The sequence below is a fragment of the Notamacropus eugenii genome, chromosome X (assembly GCF_028372415.1).
Source record: "Notamacropus eugenii isolate mMacEug1 chromosome X, mMacEug1.pri_v2, whole genome shotgun sequence".
Taxonomy (NCBI): Eukaryota; Metazoa; Chordata; class Mammalia; order Diprotodontia; family Macropodidae; genus Notamacropus; species Notamacropus eugenii.
In genome coordinates this window covers 3510471-3527400 of record NC_092879.1, presented here as the reverse complement: position 1 = coordinate 3527400, position 16930 = coordinate 3510471, and the positions used below count along the sequence as shown (strand labels likewise).

The following is a 16930-nucleotide window of genomic DNA, read 5'->3' as shown; positions in this document are numbered from 1 at the left end:
CTGAGAGAGAATGTATCCTATCAGAATCCCTTTTTTAAGGCAAATACAATATTAATACCTACACCAGGGAAAGATAAAATGCAGAAACAAAACTATAGGCCAACATCATTAATGAACATTGGCTCAAAAATGTTAGACAAAATCCTATACAGTGATTTCTCCAATAAATATTTTATTACCATCAAATGGGATTTATACCAGGGATGGTTCAACAGTAGGAAAACAATCAACATAGCTAATCATATTAAAAATCAAAATATCTAAAATCACATGATGATCTCACTAGATGCAGAAAAAACCTCCAACAAAGTACAACACTAGTTTACGATAAAAACCCTACAAAGCCAAATCATAGAGGGACCTTTTTTTAATGTCATAAAAAGCATCTATCTGAAACCAAAAGCAAGCATCATATGCAATGGGGATGCACTAGAACATTTTCCAGTAAATGTGGCATTGAAGCAAGGGTGCCCAGTCTCTCTCCTATTATTTGATATAGTACTGGAAACATTAGCAATAAAAAAGAGAAAGGAATTAAAGGGATAAAGATACATAAAGAAGAGATAAAACTCTCCTTGTTAGCTGATGATTTGATGGTTTGCTTAGAAAACACCAAGGAATATGAGACAATAGCTTCAACAAAGTTGTGGGGTACAAAATAAATTCTCAACAATCGACAGTATTTATATATAATAATAACAAAACACGAGAAGCAATAATAGAAAAGGAAACAGAATTCCAAGTAACAGTCAACTGCATAAAATATCTGGAGACTGATGATTCAAAGCACACAAACCTTGTCTATAGATTCAATTACAAAATGTTCCTAAGGAAATAAAGAATAATTTAAATAGCTGAAGGAATATTCAGTGCTCATGGCTAGGCAATGTCAATATAATAAAATGTCAATTCTATCAAAATTAATTTGCACTTTTAATGCCGTACCAACTAAATTACCAACCCAAAACCCCAAGATTTTTAAAAGTAAAACTTGATAACAGAATATGATAGGATAACAGAATTCATTTAGAAAAACAACAGCTCTAGAATATTAAGGGAAATGATGAGAAGAAGTAAAAAACAAAGGGAGACTAGCACTTCTAGATCTAAAACTATATTATAAAGCAGCAGTCAGTCATCAAAGCCATCTGGTATTGGTTAATAATAGAGAGGTAGATCAATGGAACATACTAGACAAGGGAGATTCAGAAACAATAGAAATCAGTAACCCAGTGTTTGACAAAGTGGAAAACATAAATTACAGAGGGAAACAAATTCCTATTTGATTAAAAACTGCTAGGAAAATTGGAAAGTAGTTTGATAGAAATTAGGCTGAGGCCAACAACTTATGCCACATTCTCCCATACATTCCAAATGATTGTAAGACCTCAGTATTAAATATCATAATAAAAATAGAGGAGAAACATTTTGTACTGCTCTCATCTACGGATAGGAGATGTACTCTTAACCAAATAAGAAATAGAGGGTATTACAAAAGATACAATAGATAACTTGGATTGGCTGAAATTAAAAACCTTCTGTACAAGTTGGAACTATGTCCAAAAGGCTATAAAATTATGCATATCCTTTGACCCAAAGATACAACTACTAGGTCTGTATGCAAAGAGATCAAAGAAAAAGGAAAAGATTCCATATGTGCAAAAATATTTATAGCAGCTCTTTTTTGGTGGCTGAGAATTGGAAATTGAGGGGATGCCTATCAGTTAGAGAATGGCTGAATACTATTGTGCTACAAAAAATGACAAAAGGATTGGTTTCAGAAAAATCTGGGAAGACTCATATGAACTGATGCAAAGTAAAGTGGGTAGAACCAAGAGAACAATTTATATAATAGCAACAGTATTGAAAAGACAGTCAATTCTGAAAGTATTAGCTACTCTGATCAATACAATACTCTTAGATAACTCCAAAAAACTCATGATGAAAAATCCTATCCACCTCCAGAGAGAGAACTGATGAACTACAAAGATTGAAGCTTATTGTTTTTCACTTTATTTTTCTTGCTTTTTTGTAATGTAGCTAATATAGAAATATATTTTACATGACTTCACATGTATAAATGATACCATATTACTTGCCTTCTCAAGGAATAGGAGGGGGTGGGAAGGAAGAAGAGAATTTAGAAATCAAAATTTTAAAAACTGAATATTAAAATTTTTTCACATTGTAACCAGGAAATGTTTAATGAAATTTTAAAATATTTTTAAAAAGTAAAAAGGAAAGAAAAAAGATAATAAGGGGAAAAAATCTTTGTTTCAGATTTCTCTGATAATATTTTGGTATTCAAGATATATAAACTATATAATACACATATACATACATATGCATGTGCATATGTATGTATCTATGTCTGTATAGCAGATAGATATTCCCTAATAGATAAATGGCAAAAGGATATGACCAAAGTTGTCCAAGGGACTGCAAAGTATTCATAAACTAATGAAAAAGTGCTCCAAATCACTAATAATAAGAGAAATGCAAATCAAAACAACACCAAGGTTTCATCCCACAAATTGACAAAAATGAAAAAAATGGCAACAGTCAATACTGGAGGGATTGTAGGAAGAGAGGTATGCTAACACATTGTTTTTGGAGTTGTGAAATGACAGCCAATTTGGAAAGTGGTTTGGAATTATGCAAACAAAGTGACCAAAGTGTCTTGATCTTTTGAACCTGAAAAGATCATAGAAAAGATCACCCCTCACACAAGAGGTGTTAGTTGTCTCTGAACACCCCCATACAAAGGTGTTCGTCCACCTTTCATCTTCACCCAACTCTCACCTGTGGCTCCAAGAAGCTGTAGTATGCACAGAGGCCACACCCTGGCAAAACCGTTTTGGCAGATGAGCTAAATTAAGCCAACAGACCTCAAATCAATCAGTGAGTTAGAGGGGTGTCTAAGCATGTGAAGACGTCCCCCAGTGGAATAGGCGGATGAGAACAATTTGTTCCAATGACCATAAAGTTGGCTGAAGCAGGCACTGTGGAGAGCTTAGAATTTGGTCAGGCATCGAAGACCCCAAGGTCATCCCAGGCCATCACCACTCTTCTTGACTTTTGTCCTGTCACTGGAATGTGATGACTCTGGAAGAGAGAGGGAAGCTGATGACTTTGTGCAACTCTGCCTCACTTAAATTCAATTCATTTGTTAGTCAAGATATCAATCTGTGATGGCATTGGTCCTCTTTGAAAAAGAAGGATGAACAACATCTTGTGAACCAGAGACTCTATCACTGGGCTTATATGCCAAGGAAGCCACTGATAAGAAGAAAATTCCCATAGTAATAGTCTGAGATTGGATTTGAACTCAGGACTTCCTGCTTCCAGATCCACTGTTCTGTGTATGGTGGCACCCTTTACCTTCATCTTCTCCTCTCTTTTACCCTGTGACTCTGGGAAACTAGCTTGAGGTTGGGATTTTGTTTTGGTTTGTTGTGTTTTATTTGTCCTTTTTGGTTCTAAGCACAGGTGACAGAGTCCTCCCTGGACCTGGAAGCTCAAGCCATGACATCCTTAGAGGCAGGATTCCAGGCCAGATGTATAGCCAGCCAGCCTAGCAGGAAAACCCTGAGAAACCAGGGTACTTGAATGCAAGGGAGGTCTTTGAACTTGGATATGGAAGGGTAGCTGTGGGGCACCATTAATGCACAGAGTGCTGGTCCCCAGTTCAAGAAAATCTGAATTCAAATCCTGCCTCAGGCACTTCCTACCTGTGTGACCCTGGGCAAGTTACTTCACGTTTGTCTGTCTTGATTTCCCCATCCATAAAATGGGGATAATAGCAACACCTACCTCTTAGAGTTGGTGTGAAGCTCAAAGGAGGTGATAATTGTAAAGGAGCACAATGCCTGACACACAGTGATAACTAAATAAATGTTAGTCATTACTACTACTACTACTACTACTACTACTACTACTACTACTACTACTACTACTACTACTACTACTACTAAAGTGTGAACCTAATTGCTTTCCCTTCCCCAGATAATAAAGTGGTGCAAGGGGGAGATTATGCTCCCAAGTGTTGAGGAAAATGTTTATGTTTGTACCTTTGAAGTAAATATATTCCTTTGTAAAAGTTAATCTAAGTTGTTAAAAGGTCGTGGAGGTTACCTCCCCTAAAGCTGAGGTAATATCATTGGTGGAGGCTGAAGCCAATGAAACAGAGCCTAGATACCCACAAAACCCATAAGCGGCCAAAGAACTTCCCCTGGGAGAGGGGTGAAATATAGCAAAGCTGGCCTCTGAGTAGTGAGGGCCAGGATGGTCACTGTCATACAAGCAGACCAGGAGCACTAGGTCCTTTCTGAGGGCCATTCTCCTTGCTGAGGATGCAGTAAAAGGCTTTAACTTCCAACATCTGGTTTCCTTTCATGTCTCAGGTAAAATCTCATCTTCTGTGAGAAACCCTTCTGGATCTCACTTACTGTCTTCTCTCTGAGGCATTCCCTCCCCTCCCCTCCAGTTTATCCTGTCTATAGCTTGCTTTTATGGTGTTGTTTGCATGCTATCTCCTCCATTAGATCATGAGTCCTTTAGGGCAGGGATGCTTAGCATTTAGCACAGTGTCTGACATATAGTAAGTGCTTAATAAATACATATGAAATTCATAGATAGTTGAGACTATGTCCTTATGGTTAGTTCACTGAGGCCCAAGAGAATCTGCTCTTATGCAATGATCAGCCCAGTAACCCAGAAGCCACCTTGATAAAGCAATAAACAGAGATGTCTCAGGGAAGTTCACCTGAGTCACCCAGTTAGAATAATAATAATAACAGTCCCCGGCACCTCATTCTCACCAGCCGGGAGTTTGAATATCAACTAGCTACCAATTCCCCTGGAGTCTTTCCTCCCCCAAGACATCACCCTCCTGATGTTATTGGTTCTGTTCAAGAAAGAAGAACAACAGTAACCCTTCCCCCCCTCAGGCATGAATCAACACTAGCTCCCAGGTCCAGGCTCTTCACTTCCAACTGGGGCCCAGAAGCCTTCTTGACTGTCCTTCCTTTCTTGGAAATATGTTCCTTCAATAAAGCTGGCTTGCTGTACTGTTTTATGTGTTTCATGTTGCCTTTTTTAACTTTTGATATTCTGAACCTTTGCAGTAAGACAACTGCTGTCATGAGGAGGATACCAAAGTTAGAAAGGAGCTCCCCTTTAAGACTGCTTGCTTATTACTTAGCTGACCACCTAAGCTGAGATCATAAGGGGGCCAGTTAAGGCTGTAAGACCCTGGAGATGTCCTTGCCAAGGTGTGACAGAGAATTAAGCAAGGAACTATTCCATGGTTCAAAAGCAGCTTTGTTGCTATTGACAATAGCTACTATCTCTTTAACCTCTCACCCCCTAATCAGGAAGCTGTTTGGGAGGAAAACTCCTCTACCAGCCAGCAAAACCAAAGGGTGGCTGTTGATGGAAAAGCAGGACTCCCCACCTACCTCCAAAAAGGGAAGGAGTCAGAGATTCAGATAGAAAAGAGGAAATTTACCCACCTAGGAATTCCAAGCCTCATTAATGGCTACCATTAGCTACTCCAAATAAAGAGGGGGCTGATTGACTAGCCTGCCTCTGTACCAAGGAGGCTGAAGAGGCTTTTAATTGAGAGGAAATTAAACAACTAACAAACTAACATTTCAACTACATTGACACCCATCAATTCCTTCTCCCAGTCCCTTCTAACTATGGGACACCCCTCTTTTCCCTTATCAGGCAGGATAATAATGGAAAGAAGAACTTAGGTGGCTTGGAACTACTGGATAATCAGAATCCCAGCTGCAGTGCCAACCTGACAGCTCTTATGGTGGGAGTAACAGGATGTGATTGCTGGAGATGACTCCCACCTACCCTACCCTGAAGGCCATGGGAGATGGAGTAGAAATCCAACATAAGAAAAGGGGCTCTGCTCTATCAGCAGTCCATTAATTTCACTAACACCCCGTGCCTTTCCTGGCCTGCCTGGATGGTCTGAACCCAACCCCTCTGAATAGGGACTCAACTGTATCTTTAGGTACTGTGACGTTCTCCTAAGCGTCAGAGGATGCTCTGGCTCACCCTCCATGCCCACTAAGACAACATGGCATGGGTATAGGTGGAGGGATGTTAGACAGTGGCCCCACACCAAGTCATTTGCCCCAACAAATCTGTTCAATTCTAAGGCCTTAAAGGTTCTTTGAGCAGTATGTCTATGGCTGTTATCACCGTTCCATCAACTCCCCCAACAATTCATTATAGAGTCTCTAACCCTAATAACATGACAAGAGCTTTCCACCTGTGGCATTCTGATGTAAAAAGCTTTCCCTGGTCACAGAGGCCAACACCCTGTTCTACTGCCAGGTTCTGGTTCCATTTTGGAAACAGAAAGAAAACAAGAGAAGAGAAATCCCCATTATTGTGCCCTGGGTGAGCTTTAAAAAATCAAAAAGACAACCTTTGGGAGGCCTGAGCTCTGACTCTAGTTCCCTGATCCCCAGTGAGTGCTTTGCCTGGAAGGTGGGTTAAGCCTGCAGCCCCAGGCAACTCCATCATACAGGAGCTAGACTGCCAATTCCCTTCTGCCTGAACAAACAACCAGCAGCTTTGAGGACCTGGTGAGGGAGCTAGGGCAGCCTCAATGTAAGGGACAGGGAGGCATGGGCCATAGGTGGCATTGCCATGATTCAGCGGCATGGAGCCAAATCCTGCCAAGCCTGGCATCTCATTGCTACTGTCAGCTCAGCAGCTTCTACTTGTTGTCAGAGCTATCAGAGTGGGGAAAGTTCAGGGTTCACATTTTTCCTTTTTATTTTTTGCTGACTCCAGGGCAGTAGCTGACAGTTTACAATCTGACTAGCCTTTTGAAATACTCCAATTTTGTGGTTCACCAAGGAGCCTGGAAGTTTTCTAAACAGTCTTGAGAAAGCTTATTAAATTGTGAATGTCCACACATTTCCCTGGGCTCCTTAAGCTTTCTCTTTCCTTCACACAAAAAGTTAACCTTAATCCTCCTTTTTAGGCTACAGAGGTTGGTTAAAAAAGAAAAACAAAAGCTTAGTTTAAGGTCAGAGGCTGAAGTTAAGTTTATCACACAAAGACCTAGCCAGCCTGCCCGGGCACTAGGGAGACAAGGGGGTACGCACCCTCTAGGGTTCTGGCAGGTGTTCTACGTCCAATGATTGCTTAGGGCCACCTGCCACCTCTCCCCTCCCCCATCCAGCCACACTTCCCTTTCCCTTGCCTGTCTGATAATTCTCTCCTTGGTAGTACTTGGGCCTCATTAGGCCCTGCTTCCAACTTCTCTGATAACGGAAGACTGACTTAGGGGCCAGAGTGGAGGAGGATAAGTCTGCTGACTTGCTGGGGCTGTTGGAACTGGACATCCTACATTACATGGGCTGGACTACAGAGCTTTGGAAAATGCTACTGAGAACCACAGTCATACCCCACCACACCTCCCCTGCTGAGATTGAAACTCATTTCCTCTATGCCAACATCTCTCCACTATATATACTGGAAGAGTAGAGAGGGGGTGTGGGTGTGTGCATGTTCAAGACACACCTTTAAGACAGTTCATGCTGCTTCTGGATCAGAAGGGAAAATTAGTAGGCACACATTCTCCCTAAGGAATAGAGTGTTATTACCACAGAGATTGGGAACATGCAGAAAGGGAAAGGGGGTCACAGATTTCTACTATATCTACTACAGTAGATATCTACTGTATCTACTTCTGCTTCATTGACTGTACTAAAGTCCTTGACTATGTGGATCACAACAAAATGTGGCAAGTCCTCACAGAGATGGGAGTACCCGTTCATCTTACTTGTCTCTGGAGGAGCCTATTTTCAGGCCAAGAAGAACAATTAGGATCGAACATAGAACAACTGATTGGCTGAAGATTGGAAAGAGTATGACAAGGCTGTACATGGTCACCTTATTTCACCTATGCAGAGTACATCGTGAAGAATGCCAGGCCAGATGAGTCAAAAGCTGGAATTAAGGTTGCTGGAAGAATTATCAACAATTTCAGATAGGCAGATGATAACACTCTAATGCAGAAAGTGAAGAGGAATTAAGAAGCCTTTTGATGAGGGTAAGAGAAGAGTGCAAAAGCTGGCTTGAATGTTAACATCAAAAAAAAATCTTGGCAACTGGTCCCATCACTTTCTGGCAAATAGAGGGACAAGAAATGGAAGCAGTGTCAGATTTTATATTCTTGGGCTCAAAGATCACTATAGACAGTGACTGAAGCCATGAAATTAAAAGAAAATACTTGCTCCTTGGAAGGAAAGCTATGGCAAGTCTGGATGGCAGACTAAAAAGCGGAGACATCACCTTGCAGACAAATGTCTCTATAGTCAAAGGTATAGTTTTTTTCAGTAGCAATGTATGGTTGCGAGAGCTGGACTATAAGGAAAACTGAACTTTAGAAGATTTAGATTTTTGAGAGTCACTTGGACAGCAGGGAGATCAAATCAGTCAATACTTAAAGAAATTAATTTCAGCTATTCACTGGAAGGTCAAATATTGAAACTGAAGCTTGAATACTTTGGCCACATAATGAGAAGATGAAATTCTTTGGAAAAGATCCTGATGTTGGGAAAGATTGAAGGCAAAAGGAAAAGGGGATGGCAGAGGGAGAGATGAATAGATAGTGTCATGGAAACAGGGTACATGAACTTGGACAGACTTCAAGAGATAGTGGGGGAATATAAGGGCCTGGAGTGCTGTGGTCTATGGGGTCACAACAACAACAACAGTATCCCCGGTGTTTAGTACAGTGCCAGGAACATGGTAGTTGCTTAAAAAATGATTATTGACTGAGTGACAAAATGAAGAAAGCTCAAGAAAGTGCAAAGTCCATCAGACCCCCTGAGTTATCCTGTGAGACTTGTAGTAAGTGCCAAAAGTCTCTTTTCCCACAGGTGGGAAATCTGCTCATCAATTTGCTGCCAATTTCCCAGGAGTCCCCATTCCCTTCCCCCTTCACCCACTGGCACCACTCCCCAGTTCTAGGATTCTCATCCCCTCATAGATAAACACCCACCAAATAATACTGGTTGGGGGTGACTCATTCCTTTTGGATGCAAATGGAATGTGTTTCCATTCTCCTGACTGGTTTTCATACTTTAAGTATAGTCCCTCACTAAAGTTCATTTGCTTTACTTTCTTCTGTTTTCTTGCATGGACTTTGGTATCTCCAAACCTTAAAGAACCTTGGAAAAATTTCCCCTTTTGTGGTCAGAGAGGTTTAAGGAGAAATGGCTCCAGCAACTCTTTTGGGACTCTTTTCCAGGAGTTTGTTTTCCCTTGGACTTGCAATCAAAGTGTATATGCTTGAAGCAAAAGCTCATGGCAGGGGGTATAAGTGCTTGCCTAGATTGGCCCAAGACAAGAAAATGTCTTTTTCTGCTTCCCAAAATGCATGCCTCCAACTAGTAGGGCAGCTAGGTAGATAAAACACCAGTGCAGGAGTCAGGAGGACCTGAGTTCAAATCTCACCTCAGACACTTGACGTTCACTAGTTGTGTGACCTTGGGCAAGTCACTTAACCCCAATTGCCTCATCCTGGGTCATCTCCAGTCATCTTGATGAATATCTGGTCACTGAATTCAGATGGCTCTGGAGGAGATGTGAGGCTGGTGACCTGCACAGCCCTCCCTCACTCAAAACAAAGTTAAGTGCAAGATGTCATTATTTCTCTGATGGCATGGTCTTCTTGGGCAACAAAGGACGAACACACACACTGCCTCCAACTAGTAACAAGCAACTAGTTTTCAACATTAATGTCAAAATACTCTTTCATATCTCCAGTGACAAGAGAGAAGTGCATTTCATCTATTCTCTGGGGCCAAGATTATTCCAACAAGATGAAGTTAAACACTGTGTAATTATAATGACTAAACAGTTCACAAAAGGAGAACTGCAATTTATCCACAACCATTCTTTTGGAGGAGGGGGAGAAATGCTGAAGTACTTATTCAACATTCCTCCCCTACCAGTATCTACATTCCAGAAAGGATGTTGGCCCAAGCCAACTGATGTGCCTGAGAACTGAACAAACCTTTGCAGAAACTAGAGTTAAAAAAAACTTGTGATACCTTCTAAATGGGACTGCAAACGAATATACATACTTCTCTGCAAAACATACAACTTTTACAAAAACTGACCAAGCAGGCACAGAACTATTGCAAACAAATGCAGGGATAAAGGTAGAAATAGCTAATATATCCTTCACAGACCATAACACAATGTAAAGAGAAATTGGTTCTGGGACCACAAAACCCAAATGGAGATTCCATAATAAAATCTTAAATAATGATTAATTCGTTAGTTCATATCCTGCCCCAGTCTCCCTACTGATCTTCAATTTCACATCTCCCATTGCCTTTCAGACATCTTGAATTGGATGTCCAGACATCTTAAACTCAACATGTCCAACACAGAATTCATTATCTTTCCACCTAAATCCTACCCCACCTCCTATTACTGGAGATGACTATCATTCTCTAAATCCCTCAGGCTCACAGCCTAGGAGTCATCCCAGACTCCTCAACATCTCTCACCTCTATATCTAAGCTGTTGCCAAAGCCTGTTGAGTTCACCTTTGAAGCATCTCTCAAATAAACCTCTTCTTCTCTGTCACCCCCCGCTCAGGGGGGTGACATCACCTTATATCTGGACTATTGTAATAGCTGTTGGTTGGTCTGCCTGTCTCAAGTCTGTCCCCACTACAGCCCATCCTCTACTCAGTCACTCAAGCAATCTTCCTAAATCACAGATGAGACCATGCCAACCCCCCCCACTCAATAAACTCTGTGTTGTCATTCAAAGCCCTTTATAACCTGACCCCCTCCTACGTTTCCAGTCTACTTATACCTTACTCCCTGACATGTACTCTTCCAACTAGTCTCCTGGCTGTTTCACCAAACAAAACACTCCATCTATCATATTTTCTCTGGCTGTCCCCATGCCTGGAATGTTCTCCCTCCGCTGTGAAAACTACTGACCTCTCCCACCTTCTACAAGGAGCCTTCCCCAACCCCTCCTAATTTGAGTGTCTCCTCTCCATTATTCCCTATTGATCTTGTATGTAGCTTGTTTGTTCATATTGCTTGTTCATTGTCTCCCCTATTAGATGATAAGCTCTGTGAGAGTAAGTACTGTCTTTTGCCTCTTTTTGTATCCTCAGTATTTAGCACAGTGCCTCGCACACAGTAGGTCTTTAATAAATGCTCACTGACTGACTAGAAAGAGAACATCTAGGCTGAGTCCCTGGCAAAGGATGTAGCCATTTCTTATTCACCACCTCCCTGTTGAAGAAAAATAACTTCTTTTGCCTTTTTCTCAGCCTCTCTTACCCATCCTGGAAGATCATGCTCTGTTACAAGACCAGATCTGCCTTTGCCTGAGGTGATCCCTACCTGGCTTTACAAACAACAAAGGGGAAAGGGGGTAATAGGAACTGTCATGGCACCAGGTTAATGCTGATTTGTACACCCACAGTACTGCTATACCCCCCTTATCTGCCAGACACATCATGTTGGGAAACCAAATCAGAATAATACAGCAGGATAAACTATAGATCTTTTTCCTTTTCTTAACATATAGGTTGATCCAGTTTGAGGATGACTACTAATTGCAATAATTGTGATCTCCATCTAGAATGTACAACTGCAAGATGACTTTGGCTCCTTGGGAGGTAGAAACAAAGGGACAGGGGACCAGGGCTAAGAAGCAAGGCACTGGCAAGTCCAGAAAAAAAAGCATGTGCCTGCAGGTAGTGTTTTCCACCTTCAGAACCAAATATCGTCATGTACATGAATCCCTATGGCTCTTTCTGGGGACTGCCTTCCTGAAGGGACCTAACAAAGGCTCAGCTGGTGATGGGAGAGGTCTTGTTGCCTAAAGTTTGGAGCAGCTATCTTTTCCTTATGCATATGGACCTTCACCTGCCAGTCAGTCAATCCATCAGTCAGTCAAAGAACAAGCATTCGATGAGTGCTTACCTCACTGGCCGTGCTGACAGAAAGAAGCTATTAGTTGTACATGTTGGTGCACACAGTGCCTGGGATGGCTGATGTACAAGTTTTTACCTCTGATGACCCTGCAATTTGGAAGGGAATAGATGTAGCCATGGTTCCAGGGGCTGTTGAGCTGAGGAAAGGACCAGACTGCTTGCTCTCTTATGACAGAGCCTGAAAGGGGGAGAGAAAGAGGTAGAGAATGACCAAACACTGTGCTAGAGATGCTGTAACAACCTGTTGATTCCCTGCACTTATTGTTCCAAGAAGACAGCTATCTATCTGTGTGAAATAGCTTGGAGCCCCCACTAGCACCTGAGTGTCCTTACTGCCTAGGAAGGGTGAGCTAGATTTCATTGGACGCCTTGAGGATGAGGCCAAACACCAGTACATGTAAAATGCTACCCTACTGTCTTTAGTCACCCTCAGGAAGGCACCTGGCTGGTGGTTGAAATTCAAGACTAGCCTTTGCTGCCACCCCCCCCCCCACCCCACCCCACCTACCCACAGGTTTAGGTATGTCAAGAGTCTAGGTGGGGCTGAGCCAAAACTTTTCATACTGGAAGATCACTTCAGCCCTGGAATTCACACCTGGAAAGTATCCTCTGCTGGAACCAGACCTCCATTTGAGGACTCCTTTGACTCCATTTAAGGAGGGTTGCCAGGATAAGCCATCTCATCATTTCCTAAGTTCCTTGAGTGCAAGGATTGTCTTTCTTTCTGCTTGCATTTGCATTCCCAGTGCTTAGCACAGTTGCTGGCACAAAGTAAGCACTGAATAAATTCTTGTTGATGGCCTGACTAACAGCTAAGAAGGGACCGATTTGGCCCCACCTCTGCAGGAAAAGAATAAGCAGTATGACAGGACTCCATGGTCCCTGGGGACCTCATACCTGTCCTCAGTGGTTCTGTAAGAGGCCAAGGCTCCATAGCAGTCCAGCCTCCAGCTCTTCTCCAGTACTTGAATCTTAGGTGGTACCAGAGAAACCCCTACGATGAAGAGGACCTCCGAAACCCCTGCAAGCTGCCTCCTCATCTGCCCCCCAACACACACCTGTGTAGCTTCAGCATTGCTGATCCTGAGAATGGGACAGGGCAAAAGAGTCTGAGGTCAGGAGACTAGAACATGGCTCTGCGGGACCCACCTCAATGGGTTCTACTCCCCTAAGTCTGAGGCCTATATGGAACACCTAACATGCCCTTCTTCCCCTAAAGTTCTAGATCTGTTGAAGCAAAGGCCCTGGGAAACAACCTTTCACCCTCCCCATCACTGGACAATCAGTAGACACAGTCCCTACTCAAGGTCCTTAGACTTAAAACTGTCCCAGTTGGAAGGTCTCTCATACTTGAATCATATCATGTGGGAAAATCTCCTGAATGGCCTGCCCAGGAGATAACCTAGGTTAGTTAATATTCTTCTGCCTCTGGCACTTCCAGGTAGCACTGCCCCCTCAGGCCCTCCCCACCAACTTGGGGCTGGGGAGGGAGAAGGGAGAATAGCTTTAGTTCACAGCACTATAACCAGATCTCTCAGCCCTTCCCTCAGAAGCCCTATGATGGTGGCCAGTCCCTGGGTTGTCCCCTCCTCCTTCCTCTCTTGGAGGGGAGCCTGGGATCCTGAAAGTTCTCTCTGTCTTGAGAGAGTGAGGACTTCTCATTTCCATACCCACAATGCTCTGTGCCTGTGGCAGAGATTCTCTATGCCCCATTAAGCAGCTTTTCTGCAGCCTGTGGCTGAGATTCAGGATCTGCCCAGCCTGAAGATAGTGAGGAAAAGAGGGAGGGGGGCAGATGCCCATCAGATGTGAGTAGTTGGCAAGAAAAGGCATTGTTATCTTGAGCAGCTGGAGCCATGGTTGGCTGGTTGACTGACTGCACAGAATTTACTGTTTGCCTACATGTACTTATTGGTTCCTCTTTGGGACATAGTGAGTTATGCCCTCTGTTTCACTGCTGCCTGGCTATCTGGCATAACTACTCAGAAGTGTTCTAGTATATCTGAACCTTCTTTATAGGTTGTTTGTCCTTTGATCCAGCACCTAGGATAGTGCCTGGCACATAGTGGGCATTTAAGAAATGTTCGTTTGTTGAGTAACTTGATTTTGTTTCATTGTGTCTCCATATTAAATATCTGCCATAACACAGTGGACCACACAAGGAAGAGAAGAATTTGGGTGTAATGAGCTAGTGGCCAGAGCTTAAACTATAAGAAGTGCACCAGAGACCCCCCCCATCCCCATCCCTACCGCAGTCCCCAGCTTGACCTTGGGTCAAGACCAAGGAAGCTCCTGCATTCCCCTCCCACAGCCACCCCCCACCCCCACAGTCAACCATATTTCCTTTGGTGTGGGGCTAAATGACTAAGATTTGCCAATTTGCCAGACATGACCTAAGAGGGAGACACATGTCCTTGGCCTGGTCAGAAAAGGTACCTTGTCACTGAGTACCAGTAGGAGACACATTTACCGAGAAGTCCTAGGTGGCTTGTTCCTAATGGGGTTAATATTTAAATTGCTTAATAGAGACTATGAACTGATATTTGCATACATTTGGTTAATAAAGTTTGATTACTAATAAAGAGAAGTGTAAGTCTGATTGAGTCAATCCATTGTACTAAAGTGATAAATCATAAATTGGTGTTGCATGTACGCTACCTAGCCACACAAGGATATATAGGGGTGGGCAGGAGGTTGGGCCATTTGTCCCAAATACTCCATCAGAGTGAAGAATCACTCTGGGAGTCGAGGGAGGACTCACAGAGCCACTGCCCCACTGTGAGGAGGAGGGGGAGAGGACAATGACACCCTCTCCTGTGGGGAGCTCTGGGGATGGCTCTTGAACCAAATGGTTGATCAGAAAGTAATTGATGAAGCCATTGAGGTGCTATGAAAACTGTGTAGGGAAATTCAGCAACAGGAAACTAGAGGGCCTTCAGCTCCTCTCCAACATGATCATTCAGGGCAGGTCAGTAAGGACATACCCTGAAGAGGAGGGACATTGGGGGCTTAGGCTGTGTCCTCCACATTTCTGACTTCTATTTCTTCTATTTTCACCTATGGGGAAGTTCAAATAGGGTTAAAATACTTTGTTCTTGCTGTTCTGGGTGAGTTTGGGTTTTTGCTTTCTTCTTAGTTTATTTTTTTCAAGTTTATTTTTCCTAGTGCTGCATATTCCTCAATCAATCAATAAATGCTGATTAAGCATCTATTATATGCCAGGCATTGTGCTAAGCACTGGGGATTCAGAAAGGCAAAAAGACAATCCCTGCTTTCCAGGAATTCAAAATATAATGGGGAAACAATATGCAAACAACTATAAAGGAAGCAAGCTATAGACGGAAATAAATAGAAAATTATTTTCTATTTTCTATTCTAGGGAGGACACTACAATTAGGAGGGGGTGGGGAAGACTTCCTGTAAAAGGTGAGACTGTAGTTGGAATTTGAAGGAAGTCAGGGAGATCAGTGGGCACAGAGGAGGAAGAAGAGCATTCCAGGCCTAGGCTTAGCCAGAGAAAATGCCCAGGGATGAGAGGAGTGTATTGTGTGCAGAACAACCAGAAAGCCTGTGTCACTGGATTGAAGGGTATATGTCAGGGAGAAAGGTGTGAAAGACTAGAAAAGCAGCATGGGGCTAAGTTTTGAAGGGCTTTGAATGCGAAACAGCATTTTGTATTTGGTCGTGGAGGCAATAGGGAGTCAGTGGAGTTTATGGAGTAGAGGGTAACATGGTCAGACCTGTGCTTCAGGAAAATCATTTTAGTAGCCAAATGGAGGATGAACTGCAGTGGGGAAAGACTTGAAGCAGGCAGAGCAGCCTCCCTCCCCAACAGGATATTGCAATAGTCCCTGTGTGAGGTGATGAGGGTCTATACCAGGGTGATGTGTCAGAGGAGAAAAACTGGCATATTTGAGAGATATTGCAAAGGTGACATCAGTAGGCCTTGGCAACAGATTGGATTTGGGGAGTGAGAGATAGTGAGAAATACAGGATGACTTCTAGGTTTCAAGCCTTAGGGACTAGGAAAATGGTAGTACCCTCAACCCTAATTGGGGGAAGGTAGGTGGAAGGGGAAGTGTTAGGGGGAAACATAATGAATTCTGTTTTAGACATGTTGAGTCTCAGCTGTCTACTGGGCATCCAGTTCAAGTTGCCTTTCAGACTTGGCATATGTTCCAAGATTAGATGAGGAACCACAACTTGCACTGCTGATTATGCATTTCCACTGGAGACCACCTACCCCACTGCCCCAGCTAAGTTCTGGAGTCCACTTGTTGGATATATTCCTTATACTATCACAAAGTAACCCTTCCTTTGTTAAGCGTAGGATAGGTTATGAGCTCTTCTTTTCATTCCAACAATGAACCTGAAATACAAGGCATCAGCCTGAATCAAGTTTTCCCCTTCATACTCCATTTTCTCTTATCCTTTGTCTTCTGGCTGATTTTCTGTGCAGTTCTGGGCTACAAAATTATATTATAATATGTTTATATATATTTATTTATTTATTATATATTATATATATATATGTACATGTGTATATACATATACGTATATATATATAATATAGCTAGGTATTGAATTTGTTGGTTGTTAGATCTGAGTAGTGTACACACTAAAGTCTCTCCCATACCAAATCTTTCTTTCCGCTGAGTGGGCCTTTTTATGCTCTTATGAGAAAGGCAGCAGGTGCCAGGAAGCTACCCCAGTACAGCTTTGTTGCCTTGCAGGGAAAAAATAATCTAACCAATCTTGCAAAGAAGAAAGAACCTGGTAGATAGTGGTCCTATTACACATAGCCACATGATGACAAGATCCTAAAACCTGTGAGTCAGACGTGGTCCCCTACATCCCCAAGCAGGCCCGAACCAGATTAAAATGTAGTTGGGAAATATTCAACAAAACTAAAACACA

General features: G+C 42.6%; 1 long non-coding RNA gene across 1 annotated transcript; it reads right to left on the bottom strand.

Annotated features, from left to right (window-relative positions):
- Nucleotides 1-1990: 1990 nt before the first annotated feature.
- Nucleotides 1991-13096, bottom strand: LOC140515318 (uncharacterized). Its single transcript, XR_011970940.1, has 3 exons — nt 12911-13096; nt 12003-12191; nt 1991-3105 (listed from the first exon to the last, which is right to left on the bottom strand). It is a non-coding gene; the product is annotated as an uncharacterized lncRNA (long non-coding RNA).
- Nucleotides 13097-16930: the final 3834 nt, after the last annotated feature.